We start from the raw sequence: 19,675 nt of genomic DNA, 5'->3' as shown, positions 1-19,675 counted from the left end.
TCTACTTTTGAATGAAGGAGAAAGATGCCTTTTGCAGACAAATGGAGTAGTTACAGCATTTGCCAGCAGAGGCTAACTGGCCTGTGCTAACCAGCCAAACCTTGACCCCTGTGAGAAATCTAATGTTCTTTTTGACATCTGAAGACATAACTTTTGTGAAATATGGCATAAAAATCATATATTATTACTTTTAGTATGTAAAACCTGACATACTAGTTATAAGTGGCTGTTATAATAGTTTATGATCTGAAGTGATACCCATTCATACTGTTATTTAATATCCCACACCCAATCCATGGCCAGAACAAACATTTTTTAATTCCTTAAAATGTGTTGCTTTCTCTTGTGAAATCTTCAGTCCTTTGTGAAATACCACTGATGAAGCTTGTGTCAATAAATGAGTACAACAAAATATTTCTTGATTGCCTTTACTGTAAAAAAAACAAAAGAAAAAAAGCCTGTTTAATCAGTTTAAACTATAAAAATGCATGCTAAGATAACTCATTAGAAACTTGCAGGAAAAATACAACCACAAAAGTGTTTAAAGTGCCTTTTAGATTCTTTGTCATGATTCTAGTCTGTTCCTGTCTTGTTCCATGTTTAGAATCTCCCAGTTATGTTTAATGTTTATTAGTCTCCCCAGGTGTTTCCTATTACCCACACCCTCTTGTTATCTCGTTTAGCTTGTCTTTCTCTGTATTTAAGCCCTGTGTCTAGTTTCAGTCTTTGTCAGTTCTTATTGTTGTTTGTTCTGTTCCTGAGTCTATATTTGTGTAGTTTAAAGTTTATTTAATAAAAGAATACTGCACATGGATCCTTCTTCCTCCCCTCCTTCAACCAACCGTGACAGAAGAACTGACCATAACATGGATCCAGCAGACTGTCTCTTCCGCCTCCGCCAGGGTAACCGTCCGATAGAGGAATATTTGAAGGGAGTTTTGTGAGCTTTGCCATGGTGTAGACTTTAATGATACTGTCTTAAAGGACATGTTTGGCCATGGACTTAAGTTTCTTCATTTCCTCATGCCTGGTGATATTAAATATATTGGCTTTGTCCTTTAATTGAGTGGTTCGTCATTTACTGTCGGCTTTGTGGATGACCCCGCAAGCTCACAGTATCCCCTAAGCCTGTTCATGTCATGCCCACTTTGATGTTGGCACCTCCAGTACTCGCACTGTTCGCCAGCACAGTCACGCCCTGGCCGCCCGCTCCGCCCTGGCCGCACGCTCCGCTCCGCTCCGCCCTGGCCGCCCGCTCCGCTCCGCCCTGGCCGCCCGCTCCGCCCTGGCCGCACGCTCCGCTCCGCTCCGCCCGCTCCGCTACGCCCTGGCCGCCCGCTCCGCTCCGCCCTGGACCACCATCCCGCCCCCAAGACCGCCTCCGCTTCACCCTCCTGGACTGTTTCCTGAGGAGCATCTGGAATCTGCTCCTTAAGTGGGGGATTCTGTCATGATTCGAGTCTGTGTTCCCATCTTGTTCCATGTTTGGAAGCTCCCCATTATGTTTAATGTGTATTAGTCTCCCCAGGTGTTTGCTATTACCCACGCCACGCCCTCTTGTTATCTTGTTTAGCTTGTCTGCCTCTGTATTTAAGCCCTGGGTCTAGTTTCAGTCTTTGTCAGTTCTTAACGTTGTTTGTTGCTTGTTCTGTTCCTGAGTCTATATTTGTGTATTTAGAGTTTATTTAATAAAAGAATGCTGCACGAGGGTCCTGCTTCAACCAACCTTGACATTCTTAAGTTCTGAAGAAGTTTAAGAAATTAAGATTTTCAAGAAACCTCCTGATGCCACTTTAAACAGCATGGCATGTTCAGAAAACTTGTTTTTAAAGTAGGTATGCATAGCTGAAAATCTATGAAAACATGCACCAAAGCTGTTGGTGCCAAATTAATACATTTAATTAAATTCATTCTAAATAAACTGAACTAGCAGGCACCATATACCAAGTTTTGCACATAATAACAATTTTATATTTCCAAAAGAATCTCATTATTTTCCCTGTAGAATTGAAATGCATATGAATATAAGTATAATACCTTTCAGAACATGCTGTTGCATATACTGAATACTAGAATTATTTTTAGGCCATGCAGTTATGCATCTTAACTCTTATAAACATTTAAACATCTTTTAAGCAGATTCAATAAATAAACATAAGTTGTCTAAATACTGATCTTACATTCCTTCTCTACTGCACATAAAAGCACACACTTAAAAGTCTAACCGCAAGCAGCTCTGACATCCATAGACTTTGCCTCCAAAATTCAGATTAGTGGTCAATCAATTAGTTTTTACCTTTGGCTGAATATTTGATTATCATAAAGATTGTAATGCAAGATTTGCAGGTATTCACGTCCACAAACAGGTTTAAGAACTCTGTAATTTGATTAGGGGTGGCAGTGGCTCAGTGGTTCATGTAGGTTATCTACAAACTGAAAGGTTGGTGGTTCAATCCCCGGTTCCACCTGACCAAGTGTCGAGGTGTCCATGAGCAAGACACCTAACCCCAACTGCTCGAATGACGAGCTGGGTGGCGCCTTGCATGGCTGACACCGCCGTCGGTGTATGAATGTGTGTATGAATGGGTGAATGTGAGGCAACTATGTAAAGCGCTTTGGTGGCCATTCGGTCTGTGAAAGCGCTATATAAATGCAGTCCATTTACCATTTAATTAAGGGTTTTAACTTCATTAAAATAAATTGTAACATACTTGTACTAAGCCCCAATGCAGAGGCTTAATTATGAAGAAATGCTTTATAAAACCCTTTACATAACATTTTTATCTGAGTACCAAACTTCAGCACTCAACGGAATGCTCTCCCTTATTGCAAAATTGCATGTGATGTTGGATAAATATTATTATCCAGGCGGGATGTTGTGAGGGATGCTTTCATTAAATTTACTCAGTGGCCAGATTAACATCTGTGATGTTACAAACAATACAGCTCTCTGAAACAGCCTCAGTATCAACACTGCCCATTGCTCTTCCAGTCCTCTCAGACTGCTTATGACCTCTGTGGCCTTAGTATGTCCTCGCAGAGACGTCAGAGTTTCCTTATCAGTTGTGATTCTTTGTCCCAGAGCCCCCTGTTTTAAATTCATACACATTTAAGTCTTGAAGCAATTTCAGTCTTCCTTCCTCCTTGATGCAGGGTTTCCTTTTCATCAGTCTTGTTCAACTCTGATCAATTTCACTTTCCTGCTACTCGGCCATGCAGCGCTGTTGATGTTCAGGCTAAGGAACAAGCCACTGGGACTTCTCACAATGACCTTCTAAGGTCTGTCACAGCCTTCATAAATGTTTTGACTGATGTTAAAATCTGTTTGTAATCAAAACCTCTGTGTTAATCTATTAATCATCTACAAAATAATCTGTCTAAAATAATCTGGCTTTATGCATGACAATGCAAATCTAAATATGCTCTTTGTTCAACATCAAAAGGAAAATATCAACATTTCATAACATTAGATTTGGTTAGAGAAGTCAAGCTAAGCAGCAAAGCATGAAGTATTATGTAATGCAAGCATTAAAATACCACTTGCTATCCTGTTTCCATAGCAATAAAGACATTTGAACAGTTCAGCAATCTGTCTCAGACCTTTTTTTTTATTTATTTTTTTATCAGAATGAGTTGATGGAGTGGAGTGGAGTTAAAAAAAGAGAAACGCAATCACAGTGCAAGAAACCAGAGCCAATACTTCAAACCTTACTGTGACTAAAAAACAGCACTGATGATGTGAGGACCCCTTACGGAACAAAAATATATGGGAATATACTGCAAAATATAATGCGATATATTACATAATACATTTCCATATATGGGAAACTAGTGCTTATATTTTTCCATATACTGCAATATATGCATTGACCATGCATGTCTATATATTATGAATATAAAATATTTATAAAAGAAGACAAAAATAGCATTACATGTAATATTCACAAAGTTTTATCCTTTATTGTGTATATGTATTGTACATACATGTTCCCATATAAATGTGAATGTATGTTCACTCATTCAATATATACATACATTCACAGAATGAGTTACATCAGATTTCTAGTTCCCTGCATGCTTTGCTTCTGACTGTTTAAGAAGAGTAAATGTTAAAATTAAGTGTTATTAAACGTGTTTTGCGCAATATTAATATAGGGGAGATCTGTTAGTTTTTAATGCTCTATTATTTTTTAATTTAAAAGATTTTCTGGTATGTCTGAGTTTTTGGGGTTACCATTGAGCTGAAGAGTAGAGCCTGTGATTCGGTTGACGATTGGCCAAACACCATTGAAGCTGTAAATCCTACATTTTATAGGAAATGTTTGTGCACTCTTCAATACAGTGATAATCTCTTGGCTAAAACTTAGGTATGTACTATTATGAACTAACTTGAAAATATGAAACAACTTATGATGTAAATAATAATAATAATAAAAGAAATGTATTACATTATATATTTCTCTATAAATGTGTGTTTATGTTGCATGAGTGAATATATGCAATATATTACATGTGAAGTACCATATCTGATCACATATACATCTATATACTATGAAGAATATTACTGAATATAAAATTACATACATTATGATATATTAGTAAATATATTGTCACATATATTTCCATATATGAAAAGCAGCAATTACTTATGTATTATTAAATATATTGTAATATATTAACACAAAATATTATTCTGTATATTTTCAAATATACCGTTAAATCATTTAATATATTGATAATTCATATATAGGAAATATATTTTGGTTCCGTAAGGGACATGTTTTAATCTATGGAAGAATATCTGGACCAACTGATAACATTGTCAGGTTAGCAATAACAAATCCATGGGATTTGTATTCTCTTTCCTCATCCTTTAAATACAGCATTATATTAATTCAGTACATATATACTTGAAGAAAACACTTCCATACTAATGAAATTTACAATAAAGTTAGCAAATTATGTTACATATCAAAGTATCAGTGCAGGTATAGGCCTAGCTGAGAATACACAAAGTTATGCCTTAAAAGAGTATATGAGATCAATGAAGGAAATACTATATATTTAAGACTACTTTATTGGGTGTCTTTATTTTACTGTGGTTGGTCACACTGCTACTAAAATCTGTTTTATATTTTATATACTGACATCCACCATAATAACTCTAATGGTAAAGAGAAAAATTACATGATAAATCAAATTTCATAACAAGCAGCTTTTCCACAAGCTGAGTTCCACACAGTGTCATTTATACAAATACAAAACACCATCATGCAACACAAATGACACAAAAAGGATGCAATAAACATTAATTTACCAGCATAAGATGTTACATAAACCCTAATGTATATAAATGATAAGAAAAAATTAAGAAACATAATTATTAAAATGAAAAAACATCAAATGTGAATTGAAGTGTACTTCCAAAAAGAACATTTTACCGTAAAATTACACAGAATGTAAGGTTAGATCTATTACAGTTTTTTTCTCCATATATAGAGTTAAAATTACACAACTTACATAAATTACATAATTTGCAGTGTAATTTTAGGCAGAAAAAACAGTCCATTAAAGTCGGCATAAAATGAAAGTCGCAATAGTCTTTTCTTCCCTTTTGTGATATATATTCAAGTGAAATGGCATCTCGAACAAGAAAAAATTTAGGTCAAGACTTGATCTTGTCCATTGGGAATTTATTGGATGGTTGGATATGTAACTCTAATGTCCAATTAAGAAGAAGCTGAAGAAGAATATAACACACAGGGTTTATTAGAATAATCCGAATACAAAGTCAACGTGCGAAACAGCGTGTAACGATTGCTCATGTCTCCCTTGCAGCTGAGTTTTTTGCGTCTGTAAACTCCGTAATGCTTTCTGTTTTGAATCTTTACTTACTATCATTCCGTGTTGTTTATAGCGCTATTTATATCTTACTCATCACCACACATTAATCTGACATCACTAGCTTCTATCTAAATCGTTCTCTGAAGCACAACACGCTAGTAATTTCACTGGCCTGCACAACACGCTAGTAACTCGCTAGCCTGTTAACGCGCCATCTGTGCCTGTCGTCTTTATTTATTCATTTTTGTCTCTTGCGCCTTTTAGGAATCCATCAAATAACTGTGGTAAGTTTAGGATCAGTCAACAAACATGGTGAATAATGTCTTCTCCTGTAATTGTCACTTGCACTTCATGTCACATGTATAGCCTTCTCTGTCAGCAATATAGGATTTACATGTGATAAATGCAGGGTGATAGTCAGGCTGACGGAGAAGATTTCAGAACTAGAGACACGCATCCAAACTTTAATTGAGGATAGCAAGAGTGCAAGGGCTTTAGATACTGCTTTGGATGCGACTAGCTTAGTGAACCCCGTGCAGCAGGGCAACTGGGTAACCGTGAGACGCTGTAGTCGCGGGACAAAACACCGCTCTTCCATTCTGATTACAACATTAAACAGGTTCTCCCCTCTCAGTGAAACACCCACTGTGAATCCTGCTGAATGTCTAGACTCTTTCACCTAGATATCATCATATAGAGACTGTGTCTGTTCCCCGAATTAGGACATACAAAAAACTCCTAAACCCATTTAAATGTAAAAAATGTATTGATGTTCAACATCACTTATTGTTAATGATATGATTACAGATTATATCCTAGATGTGCTGTGTTTGACAGAAACCTGGCTAAAACAAGACGACTACATTACCTTAAATGAGTCCACCCCGCAAGATTACTCTTATAAACATGAGTCTCGTCTGAAAGGCGAAGGGGGGTTGGGGGGTTGTTGCTGTAATTTATAGTAATATCTTCAGAATTACTGAGAAGAGTTTTAAATATAAATCTTTTGAAGTGTTGGTGCTTAATGTAACACTATCTAGTGTAAATGATAAATCACGTTTGAGATTCGTGCTGGCTACTGTATACAGGCCACCAGGGTACCATACAGACTTTATCAAAGAATTTGCTGATTTTCTTTCAGAGTTAGTACTGGCTGCAGATAAAGTCCTAATTGTTGGTGATTTTAATATACATACAGATAACAAAAAAGATGTATTGGGATTGGCATTTAAAGACTCTCTGAACTCTTTTGGGGTTAGACAACACGTGTCAGGACCTACTCATTGTCGTAATCATACTCTAGATATAATATTATCGTATTAGAAGAACTCGATATTGCGACAGAAACTTTTGACTCTCTCTTTTCCAGCCCTTTAGACACAGTTGCTCCTTTGCAATTAAAGACAATAGTCCAACACCGTGGTACAACGAGCACACTCAGGCCCTTAAGAGAGCAGCCAGAAAAATGGAGCGCAACTGAAAAAAAAAAAAAAAGAAAGCTTTAACATAAAGTTCTGCCAGGAAGACTTAATTATTACGTCACTTATTACCTTCACATCTATCCAATCACGTCCTTATACTCGCTGTATAAAAGGTGGGTACTTACACACGTTTGAGTTCGCAGATGCTGTCGCGAAAAATATCGCTCTCGTTCAGTCGCCAACCAACATGCTTCAGGGCACGCATATTGTTTACGATTATGAAGTTACACGATGAATATGTCTCGCCATCTCTTCTGCTGCACATCGAAATTCCCGCTTCAGTGCCGCATCTCCCCATGGGCACAGCGGTCTTCGGAGAGTTTGATTAGCCATGGGTTCTCAAGAGAAGTCCTGCTCTGTTAAGGCCCAAAACACCGGGTAACCCATCAGTTTCCATTTCCACGACATCGAAAGTCTCAACATCGTCAGCTCAGCCAAATAATCCGTCAGGAAGAGAACAGCAAAATCATCCTCAACTTGTCCAGCAAAAAAAGAACCTTACTGTCTGCACGGGTGCCATTTGTTCTGCTGATCACCGATCCACCGACACGAATCAGCAATTCACGAGAGGCGATCTTCTCACACTGGTTTTCAAGTTCAAGCTCCACTTCCAAGGCTTTCAGTCGGGGTTTCAAGTTTGGTTGGCGCTTCCACCAGCCACTGTTAATTATCTCCACTTTACCATGATTAAACTTCATTCAGGTAAGTATTTAACTTGGCTACTACGTGGTATGTTCCTAATAACGGCTGATATGCAGACTGCAAGGCATCATACTGCAACGCTCTAAACAGCAGGGCTGGCTAGCTAGCCTTAAGGTTTGTTACAAGTGTAAGCAAAGATTTGCGTTACCGATATTCCACAGTGCAGAGTGGTAATCTAATAATACGAAGCGTCGAATTAGCGCCGCCGATCCCACGCTCACATGGGCAATTGCAAAATACTAACAACTGCGCAACTGAATAGAAATAAAATAAGCTTAAGAGTAACCGAATATTAAACTGGCTTTAAACACATGCCATGTTCAGCCGGCGCTCTTCTCATAACGTCTGCTTTCACCACTGTTCGGTAACATCAAAGAGAATAGAAGAACAAGAGGCGAAACTCTGATGCTTTTTTGGAAACAGCCACTAGGTGGCGCTTCAGTAGCGCGGCTGCCATTTTGGGGTGAAAATTTCAACCGGAGTTACTGGACAACAGCACAGATAACAGTTAATCCAATCATTAAATACACATTTGAGGTAGTTTTTTCTTGCTTTATTGAGTATTTCCATTTTATGCAACTTTACACATTTATTACTATTATTAGTTACCAACTCCACTAGCCCTGAAATATATTTTGTACGTTTTACCCATACAAAAATGTAATATATGGCCATATATGTACTTATATTTTAAATAGCATGACCTATATCTATACATATATTTTACTTATCTGAGAACACAATATAGCCTATGCCTGCAATATATGAACATTTATGTGTCCAAACATGTGAAGAAAATATTTGAGTTCATCCATATATGATACCATATATCTGCATATATTACAGCATAGTATTGGTTTCTCGCATATATGGACAACATTAAGTATAAATATGTGACATACATATTTGTTTCCCACATATTTAATAAATGTATGTAAACATACATGCATGTGATACTTATGCATTGAAATAAGTACATATATGCATATATACATATATGCGTCTATAGGCTACATATATTTAACATTTATGTGCATATACGGGAAAATATATGGCACTTACATGAAAACGGCCATTTTTGCTATGTTTCATATATGTCTATGTGTTTTATTTGAATTTTGCATATATTCTCATATAGGCAGCAGAGATACATGGGCACTGACATTAGGCTATATATGTAATTTACTTATATTGACATATATTACATTTCTGTATGGGTAATCCCCTGGATCATGCTACAAACATGATGATCTTATAGAACATGATGGACAGTGGCTGTGTTTTTTTGTTTGCATAGTCTTGCTTTAACGGTCATTAAAGGTGCAATGTGTGACATTTCTTAGGATCTATTGACAGAAATGCAATATAAGATCCATAACTATGTTTTCAGTGGTGTATAAAGACCTTACTCAATGAGCCGTTATGTTTTTATTACCTTAGAATGAGACATTTATATCTACATAGGCGCGGGAATCCCCTTCTATGAAGGTCGACATATTGTGACGTCATGTGTCTACCGTAGCCGAAAGCGAACAAACAGCGCTAAAGAAACCTCATTGCTTGACTTACTACTCTCTGCTGCTGACTCAGACTCAGACGACGACATCTTTTGTCTTACGTCGGCCACCGTAGCTTCTCATTCGAGTTTGAAAACCGAGGGATAGACCACGAGTGACTAGCTGTTTGCAATTCGCAAAGCTCTGCACTAGATGCCGCTAAAAATTACACACTGCTACTTTAATATAAGATAGTAGCTACTGCAAAAACAAAAAACAAAAAAACAGTTGACTGTAAAGCTATTCTATTGCTGTTATATATAAATATTGTCCAACATTCCCAAATATCTAATATGTCCTATTCTTACTTTTATATGTTGGTATTAATTCAGTGTTTGTAATGCTAATACTAAAGGTTTTGTCGGAAAAAAGTAGAAAACTTGTCTAAGTCTGTGAAATAAACTGTTAAAAGGGATTTGATGATCACTAGTCTAGTGATTGTACGTTATTCTGTGTTGTCATCATTCAGTTTGGATTTGATCTTTACATGTACTTAAAAAAAATAATTACAAAGCAGCTGAAATTGCCATATCGTCTGGCTCTTTTCAAAGAATCGGCTTTTAGAGCCTTCTCGTTCGCGAACGACACATCAACACTAGTGGACTGCCGAATCGCTTTCACCCCAAAATGGTGTAAGTGTAGCGCTCCTGCTGGGCGCGTTTGTTGCACTGGAATGTTCTATTGAGTTTCGCCTCTTGTTCTTTTATACTCTTTGGTGACGTTCATAAAAAAAATAATAATCAACGCCACCCAGAAAGCTGTTGCTATGGTAGCACGGGGCGAGTACTATGCGCTTATCAAAATGCAGCCATTTGAACTTCTAAATATGTCACTATTTAATGGTTTGTTACCTTCTGTAAGCTAATGTGTGGGCGTGGTCACATTAGAGTTAATTAGCTTGGGCTGGAGAAACTGTACATGTCGTTGCTTTCATACGGATTACTTAAACAGAGAATATTTGTTTTTGGTATGATTTACATAATTTAAAAATGGAGACTTAAAGCTTTGTAAAGACATAACTCTCACGTGTGGGTGGCAAGTATTCGCTGAGTTACAGATAATTTTCTGTCACGTTTCAGAATGAACTTCACATTGAGAGAGACGACAGAACGCACATCATGTTGAATTTCTTTATTTTTCGAAAAACACAACATTTTGTTTTTATTATTAGTGTGCACAAATAAAAGTAGACATTTAACAGTTTTGAATGATGTATAACACTTGCCTGTATGACAAAAATCGACAGAGTTATTTGAGTCTCTTTTGCCTTGATAAGAAAAAAAGTGAGCTGGTAACGCCGGCGATACCACCGACCCCAGAGGGTTAAAACAACGGATCATCAAGCATCATTGAGGTATCGATAGTAGCTTCTTGATGGGACGCCGTCACCTTACTTCTGGTAAGCATCGCATTAAGAAGTCAGTTTTGTTGGTTATATTAGCATCAAGAATTTCCATGACATATGTTTAGACGAAGGGTGTATGTCCGATCTCAGATTAGGATACCCGGATCAGTAAAGGCCAGATGAAATTGTGAAGCGCAGATGAAACGAAGCTTGAGTGAGCTCAGTAAAGTTTCCCTATAGCCGTCGCAGCGTCTTTTGGGGCTTGACGTGGTCGCTAAACATATGTTGCTTGTGCTAATGAAGCAACATTGCCATCATAAAGGCAGATCTTCTGTCAGACGATTATGCCATTTCTGGAAAAAAAAAAAAAAGAAAAAAAGAAAAAAAGGGGGTGGCGGTACTCTCTTGCATTGGCAATCATGACATTTGAGTTTTCTACAGTGAAAAACAAAACTGCTACGGTCAGGCGGTAGCTGCAAGTATTAGACGAGAAGCGAATTCTGATATGGGGGGCCGACTGCTTGCTTCACGTGATTTGTCAAGATCTGAAGTCAGTCACGTTGTGAGAAATAACAGAAATGTTAAATTAGACGATTTGCTGAATCTAGCTATACCGCATTTTTGAGACACGGCTCCCTCCACCTTAAAAGCTCATACTTCTGCTTGGTTCAGTTTATAACGTTTTGCTTTTCTTCCAGATTCCTCTAATTCCCATCTTTATAATGACCGGTGGTTCATTCCTCGTCTACAATTACGGAAATCATAATCAGATATCAAATATTCAAATAATCAAATATTGCTCGCAGGTGTTCGAGTAATAAGCGAATGAGAGTTTGCAGTGAAAAGACTTGGGAATTAGGATTGCTAACCTTACGTAAAATCAGAGGCATTGATAAATCCTCTAGCTCCTCCAGATAAACACCTGCCTATTACCTTGCTCTGTCTCGATTACTAATTATCTCTACCCACTATAATATCTCTACCCACTATAATCCCTTTTCCTTATACATATTCTGCTAAAAGCTGCGTTTTATCTGCTTTTACGTCTTCATGTGTCTGGGGATTTCAACTCAAGAAATTTAATATTTCAATCCTGCTGTGCTTTTTCTTTCTATTATGCTTCTCACCATGCTTCTCACGGTGGGCCGGTAGTGTTTCGAGGCCGCGATTGCAAGTTCGCCATGCGCACTTGTGGCCCAAGCGAGGGGAAGAAAACAAATATTTTAGATAACGGAGCGTATATTTGCACTAAGTGCCTGTCTTTTAGCAATAAGACGGCGTTCACGGAATAGCTACAGTGTCGCAGGTCGTAGCGCGTGAAGTGCTAAAAAGCAGCTTTTGATGCGCTCGGCCCGAGTTCGAATCCGCCTTTTGCCGAACTCTCTCTTCTCCCTTTTCCCAACACATATGAGATGTAAAATGTATAACCTTACCTAACATAAAGGTCTCTAACGTTATATTTTGTCAACGAACTAAAATCGAAACCATGATATGGCTTTGTGCCTTTATAAAACAGCACAAGACTTTAAGAATAGGCATCCTGTTGTGCTGCGTGATTTAAAGAAAAGTGCGCTCTTTGCTCACGCGATCAGCATTGTTATCTGGTGTTTTCTCCTAAATAAAAGCTCAAGGGTTTATTTCTTGCAAGTGAAGAAATTAGGACAAAAGTATTTTAATTTTCCTGTATTATAGTGTAATGTAGACTAAAATATACTTTTGAAATATTCATTTTCATATAGTACATTTATAGGCTATATGGATTTTACGTCATAGGAATAATTCTATAAATCATTATTACATTATTATAATAATTGTTTGGCATCCTAAAACACCATTGATAATGTAATGTAGACTGAGACTCTCATAACTAAAAAGATGTTTGAGCCCTTTTTATTTTCCTGGTACAAATCAATGCTTTTTCTTTGTTCAACGAGCAGCTATAGGTTGAAGCTCTTAATTTTGATCTCTCAAAGAGCACGAGATTGATGCATTTAACCTTAAAATATACAACATTTTCTTGCGGGGGAGCATGCCCCCGAACCCCCCTAGAGCCACAGAGGTCCACCCAACATAGTTTTACAAATACCTATGGGAAAGAAAAACCATTTATGAACTTTACTCCAGCATAGTACAACAAGGTTCCTTTTAAGTCAGTAAAACTGTAAATGCCATATTAAAATGTCCTTGGACAAAATATACATTTGGCCTGCCTAAGGAGGGGCCGACAAGACATTGTGCCCAGGGGCCTCTGAACTCTTAATCCGGCCCTGACCCTAACACTCCAAAATCAATAACAAATTTTTCCCTTCACATCTATATTTAAAATTCTTAAAATTCACCTAGAACTTCGGAGCATCTCTTTCTAAGGCCTGGCTCAGGACTCATTTATCTATTGTTATTAAAGCTGCAATCTATCCCCCTCTCCCTATACCGGCCATTTCTTCAGAATCGGGGCAGCTACTACAGCAGCTAAACCAGGAATCTCTACACCATCTACTAAGATCATGGGCAGATGGTCTGTCCTCTGCATCCGAATCATATTCAGACCCGATTCAAAACCATTCTTGAAGCTCAGCAAGCTCTCCAGTGATAAATCAGGTAAATACCTATGCAAATACTGGTGGTGGTGTTATGCTATTTCATTCTCATTACCGGCCAATGAGTCATCGTCCATGCGCGGCTAGTGGACTGTCGTCAATGTTTAGCAGTGGCCTGTCCCAGTGAGGCCTTGTCTCTATGTGGCTGTAAAAAAAAAAGAAAGATGCCTATGGTTGGCCAGTTGCCCTTCGGGGCATAAGTTCTGTGTGGTCTACCAAGGCCTCATAGCATCTATTGGTTAAAAAAAAAATGTTTCGTCTAGTTTACCTCGTCTTTATGTGGCATTAGCGGCCGTTGTGGCCCATCGAGGCCTTGTCTATGTGGTCTATCATTGCCGTCTGGCTCATCGGGGCCTTGTCTATGTGGTCTATCATGGCCGTGTGGCTCATCGGGGCCTTGTCTCTGTGGTCTATCAAAAAGTGGCCTAACGTGGCACTGTTCTGTTTGGTCAACGAGGCATGTCTATGTATGGCCTAACGTGGCACTGTTCTGTTTGGTCTAACGAGGCCTGTCTATGTATGGCCTAACGTGGCACTGTTCCGTATGGTCTAATGAGGCCTATCTATGTATGGCCTAACGTGGCACTGTTCTGTTTGGTCTAACGAGGCCTGTCTATGTATGGCCTAACGTGGCACTGTTCTGTTTGGTCTAACGAGGCCTGTCTATGTATGGCTTAACGTGGCACTGTTCCGTATGGTCTAACGAGGCCAGTCTATGTATGGCCTAACGTGGCACCGTTCTGTTTGGTCTAACGAGGCCTGTTTATGTATGGCCTAATGTGGCACCGTTCCGTATGGTCTAATGAGGCCTGTCTATGTATGGCTTAACGTGGCACTGTTCCGTATGGTCTAACGAGGCCTGTCTATGTATGGCTAACGTGGCACGGTTCTGTATGGTCCATGCGGCCTCACTTTGCGCGTCCTTAGGAGTGGAGCCGACAATCACGTAAAAAGTACATTGAATTCTATGTAAATCGCTGGATAAATGCCCGGCTAAATGTAGAGAAAAAAAAAGACCTTTTCCATGGCTCCACATTGTACCTTACAGGTCAACGTTTTACAAAACTTCTAATAAGCTATAGGCTATGAGGCATCCACATCCAATGTCCATCATGCTATTTATGGTAACCCCCTTTTCTATTTTTCAGGAACCACAGGATTCACGACCGGTGGGTATACTTCCGTTACCATTTTTTGGGGGTGGGCTGGCCCCATCCCGGTGGATCCATTGTAACAGTTCTAGTAAACTGCTACCTGTCTCCTATGTTAACTGCAAGTTGCAATTTCACTCCCGGCCAGTAGAGAGCCATAGGGAGCCATTATCCGGGAGATCTCTTCAGGCCAGAGGGTAAAAGGAAGAGGGAAGTGTGAGTTAGATATACCTGTTGGCTGAGAGCACATGCTCTGTTCATGCTTTCATTCGGAAAAACCTGTTGAGGAACATTTGTGTTCAACATCTCAATGTGAGTTAGGTTTACTTTTGGGTTCTTTATCATTAACAAAGGATTATAGTGCTAAAGTATTTTGCTTGTTGAACTTCATGTTGTATTGTTTGTTTTATTTTGACCAGAGGGTTTTTGGTATCTGCTTGATTTTGGGGGCTTATCATCTGATTCAAGTTCTTTGTGTTGTCATCTTCAACGTGGAAGTATACTCGAAATCCCGAACGAAACGACACTTTTTCCTTGGATTAACCCTTGTTGAACAAACGTGGATGATGTTCTTCTAACATCTTAAACATCTACAATGGTGTGATGGACCAAGGACAATTGTGGTAACTCTGGACTTTGATATTGGGTGCACATTCATAAGGTTTTGCTTCCAAATGCTCTGCTTCATGTAATTTTGTCAAGGCATGTTAAATGGTAAAAAATTGTATACTTTAATATAATTGTTGGTAAATGGTGATTGATCCCTCCTCATTTATTTATGTGACCCTTAACTTTAGTGTTACATAGTTTGGCGCCCGAGCAGGGACGTGAACACCATTCCAACAACTTTCATCAAGAGTGAAATGAGAGTATGTTTTTTTTCCCAAGTGCCTGGTTGCAATTTTGGTTGCATGAGACAACGTTGAGTGTAGTCCCGAAATGGATCCAGACTACACTTCTGAACCTTTTGTAACCCGACGTGAGCCAGTTCGAGAGCTCATATGCTCATTCAGCAGCCTGTATTTAGAGTCAGAAGGAGGAGGGGCTGTTCCAGAGGAAGACAATGACTCAAGTTATCTACCACCTCCACCACCTGAAGAGGAAGATGAAAGCCTGATCAGTCTTACTATTGTGACAAAGGTGAGACAACTGGAGGTAAGAATGGATAAGATGGAGAAAGAGCTTGTTGAACGTGTTCATGGAGTGGACACCTCTGTTCAGAATTATTTTCAGCAATATGACCGTCGTTTGATTGCTATAGAAGGGCTGATGCCAGACTTGATACAGTTAATGACCACTCAATCATCACTCGACCAAAAGTTGAAGAAGTTGGAGGAAGAGCTTGTTGATTTTGTAGAAGAAAGGAGTAGCCGTCTAGAGAAAACCCTAGAAAACCAGTTACAAGAGATGGGTAAAACCATAATGGATTGCATGAAGAGAAGAGACGCCCATCTTAAGTCTTTGCTTTGTCTTACACCTGGAGCTACCTCCACACCAATTACCACCTCAACATCAGATGTACAGTTAACTCCCATGTTACACCAGCTGCCTTATAGAATGGCCGTTAAAATCGAGATCCCTAAGTTTGGGAGCACAGGAGCTGAAGACCCGATTGCTTATCTGGAAAAATGTGCAGAGTATCTAGCTGTCCGACCTATGAGTGATGCTGAAATATTAGCAACTCTGCCATCGGTACTGACACATACTGCCAAGGATTGGTGGGTGGCTGAAAAAGCACAAGTTAAAAAAGGGAGTCAGTTCAAAACTGCCTTTTTGCGGTCCTTTTTACCCGATGATCATGAGGTTGAAGCGGAAAGGAGGATAAGAGAGAGAAAACAAGGGATTGATGATCTTCGAACATTCGTTTTCCAGTATCGAGCCTTATGCCTTAGACTGAAACCAACGATGTCTGAGAGAGAGATTCTGCAGGCTGCCTTAAGAAACTGTAATTCCCGTATTGCTAGTATTTTGAGAGGAACAGTGACTACCTTTGATGACTTGGTGCACACAGGAGCTTTGGTAGAGCGGGATCTTGCTGAGGAAAGGGCCTTCTGGAAGCAACGTCAAGCGGAACAGTCTTCCAGAAGAGGAGGCCAAGATAAGTACAGCAGAGGTAAGCCCGGAAGTCACAGCATGGCATTAGTGACAAGAGGTAATGTAAAGCTTCTAACCTTGACCATAACTTTGCATAGCCAATCTTGTGAAGCCATCCTGGATACAGGCAGCTCCTACTCATTAATTCAGGAGTCATTGTGGAGGAGATGGAAGGATGATACGGAGTCTTGGCGGTCCAGTCGGGGACAGACATTTACCCTTGCTAATGGCCATATTCAGAGGGATTTTGAATCCTCCACATATTCATTGCCTGGAGAGAAAGAAACAGTACATCCTTTCTCTTGTTATGACCAACCCCCATCAGTCAACATACACTGTGCACTGCCAATAGTGCAAGTATCTAGTGATACCACCGCTGCCATCAAGGATTTGGTGGGTTTTGCGGATGCCTCCCGTACAGAGAAGAGGCGTTTAGAGGGGTTGCTGTTTAATTGGCCGACTGTCTGTACAGATACATTAGGAAAAACTTCTATCATTAAGCACCAGATTATAACTACTGACCCCGTTCCACTACGGAAAAGAGCATATCCCGTTCCAATCAATAAGCAAAACTTCATTGATGAGGAAGTCAAAGCCATGCTGAATAAAGGTATAATACGACCATCTGTCTCCCCGTGGGCAGCTCCAGTAGTGCTAGTGCCTAAGAAGGATGGGTGTATATACGTTTTTGTGTGGATTTTCGAGCACTGAATGCCAAAACCCCACTAGATGGGTTTCCCATGCCTCAGATACAAGAGATCTTGGAGTCTGTCTACGGAGTAACAGTATTCAGTACCCTAGACCTCAAGACTGGATACTGGCAAGTGGTGATGGATGAGAGTAGTATCCCAAAAACTGCTTTTGTTACAAAGTACAACCAGTATGAGTTTGTTCGTCTACCATTTGGGTTGAAAAATGCTGGAGCAACATTCCAAAGGCTCATGAACAAAGTTCTACAAGATCTTATTGGCAGATGTTGTTTCGTGTATATAGACAACATTGTTGTGTACTCCAAAGACATCCATCAACACTTCCAGGATCTAAAGAAGGTGTTTGCTGGGCTGGAATCAGCTGGCCTAACCCTTAACCTTAGGAAATGTAAATTGGTAAGGAAATCACTGACTTTCCTAGGACACATCATTTCTGCAGAAGGCATCAAGACAAAGGATTCCAAAGTGGATGCTGTCAAGAATTTTCCTGTGCCTAAGAACATTAAGGGAGTTGAAAGGTTCCTAGGTCTTGCTGGGTGGTATGACCGATTTATTCCATATTTTTCAGAACGTGCTGCTCCACTTAATGCACTTAAGAAGAATGGTGTACCATGGAACTGGACTAAAGAATGCCAATGTTCTTTAGAAGATTTGAAGGATGCCCTACAAAAGGCCCCGGTTCTGGTGCCCCCAGACTCAAGTAAATCATTTAAAGTGCAGACCGATGCTAGCGACTTAGGACTTGGGGCTGCACTGACTCAGGGTTCAGAAAAGGGAGAACACGTCATCGCCTATGCATCCCGTCTGCTTCAAGGAGCTGAAAAATCGTATGCCGTTTCAGAGAAGGAATGCCTCGCTGTCGTCTGGGCGGTTGAAAGTTGGCGACAATACCTAGAAGGGAAACCCTTTGAAGTTCTTACTGATCATGCCGCAGTCACTTGGGTATTCAACCATCCTCGTCCAACATCAAGACTTACTAGGTGGGCTATCCGACTTCAGGGTTTTGACTTTACTGTGAGGTACCGAAAAGTGAGATGTAATGTTGTGCCTGATTCGTTGTCCCGTGAAATGCCTGAGGGAGAGCCACTGGGAGGTGTTGCGGTATGCCAGGCGAGGGATGTGAATGGAGAATTACCGATCAACTGGGAAGAACTTGGTCAAAGCCAAGAAAGTGATCAATCATTGCAACCTCTGTGGGATGAAGCAAAGCTTACCCTTATCGACCCCCAACGTATCCATTATGTTGTACAGAACAGCTTTCTATTCAGATGTGTCCCTGGAAATCAAAAGGGTCATTCTTTGCAAGTAGTCACCCCAAAGGATCTCCGACAGCAATTTCTCCAGTTTGCACATAACAATCCTTTAAGTGGGCATCTTGGGCGCATGAAAACATTGCGTAGACTACTCAACGTGGTGTACTGGCCAGAAATCCAGCGAGATGTATGGGATCACTGCAAACAATGCCAAACCTGTCAGCAATACAAGCCACGTATATCCAAACTTTCTGGAACCCAGCAATCTACTCCGGTAAAAGAACCTGGATATATGATGGGCATTGATCTTATGGGACCATTTCCAAGGAGCATGAAGCTGAATGAGTATTTATTGGTTTCCGTGGATTACTGTAGCAAGTGGGTCTAGGTGTTCCGTTTGCGGTCAGCTAAGACCCCTTTGATAACTAACATCCTTACAACTGTGTGTGTAACAGTTCTAGTAAACTGCTACCTGTCTCCTATGTTAACTGCAAGTTGCAATTTCACTCCCGGCCAGTAGAGAGCTATAGGGAGCCATTATCCGGGAGATCTCTTCAGGCCAGAGGGTAAAAGGAAGAGGGAAGTGTGAGTTAGATATACCTGTTAGCTGACAGCACATGCTCTGTTCATGCTTTCATTCGGAAAACCCTGTTGAGGAACATTTGTGTTCAACATCTCAATGTGAGTTAGGTTTACTTTTGGGTTCTTTATCATTAACAAAGGTTTATAGTTCTAAAGTATTTTGCTTGCTGAACTTCATGTTGTATTGTTTGTTTTATTTTGACCAGAGGGTTTTTGGTATCTGCTTGATTTTGGGGGCTTCTCATCTGATTCAAGTTCTTTGTGTTGTCATCTTCAACGTGGAAGTATACTCGAACTCCTGAACGAAACAAAACTTTTTCCTTGGATTAACCCTTGTTGAACAAACGTGGATGATGTTCT

The sequence above is a fragment of the Siphateles boraxobius genome, unplaced genomic scaffold (assembly GCF_051911475.1).
Source record: "Siphateles boraxobius isolate OS27281-9 unplaced genomic scaffold, OSU_SipBor_1 16, whole genome shotgun sequence".
Classification (NCBI taxonomy): domain Eukaryota; kingdom Metazoa; phylum Chordata; class Actinopteri; order Cypriniformes; family Leuciscidae; genus Siphateles; species Siphateles boraxobius.
This window is presented reverse-complemented; position numbering follows the sequence as displayed.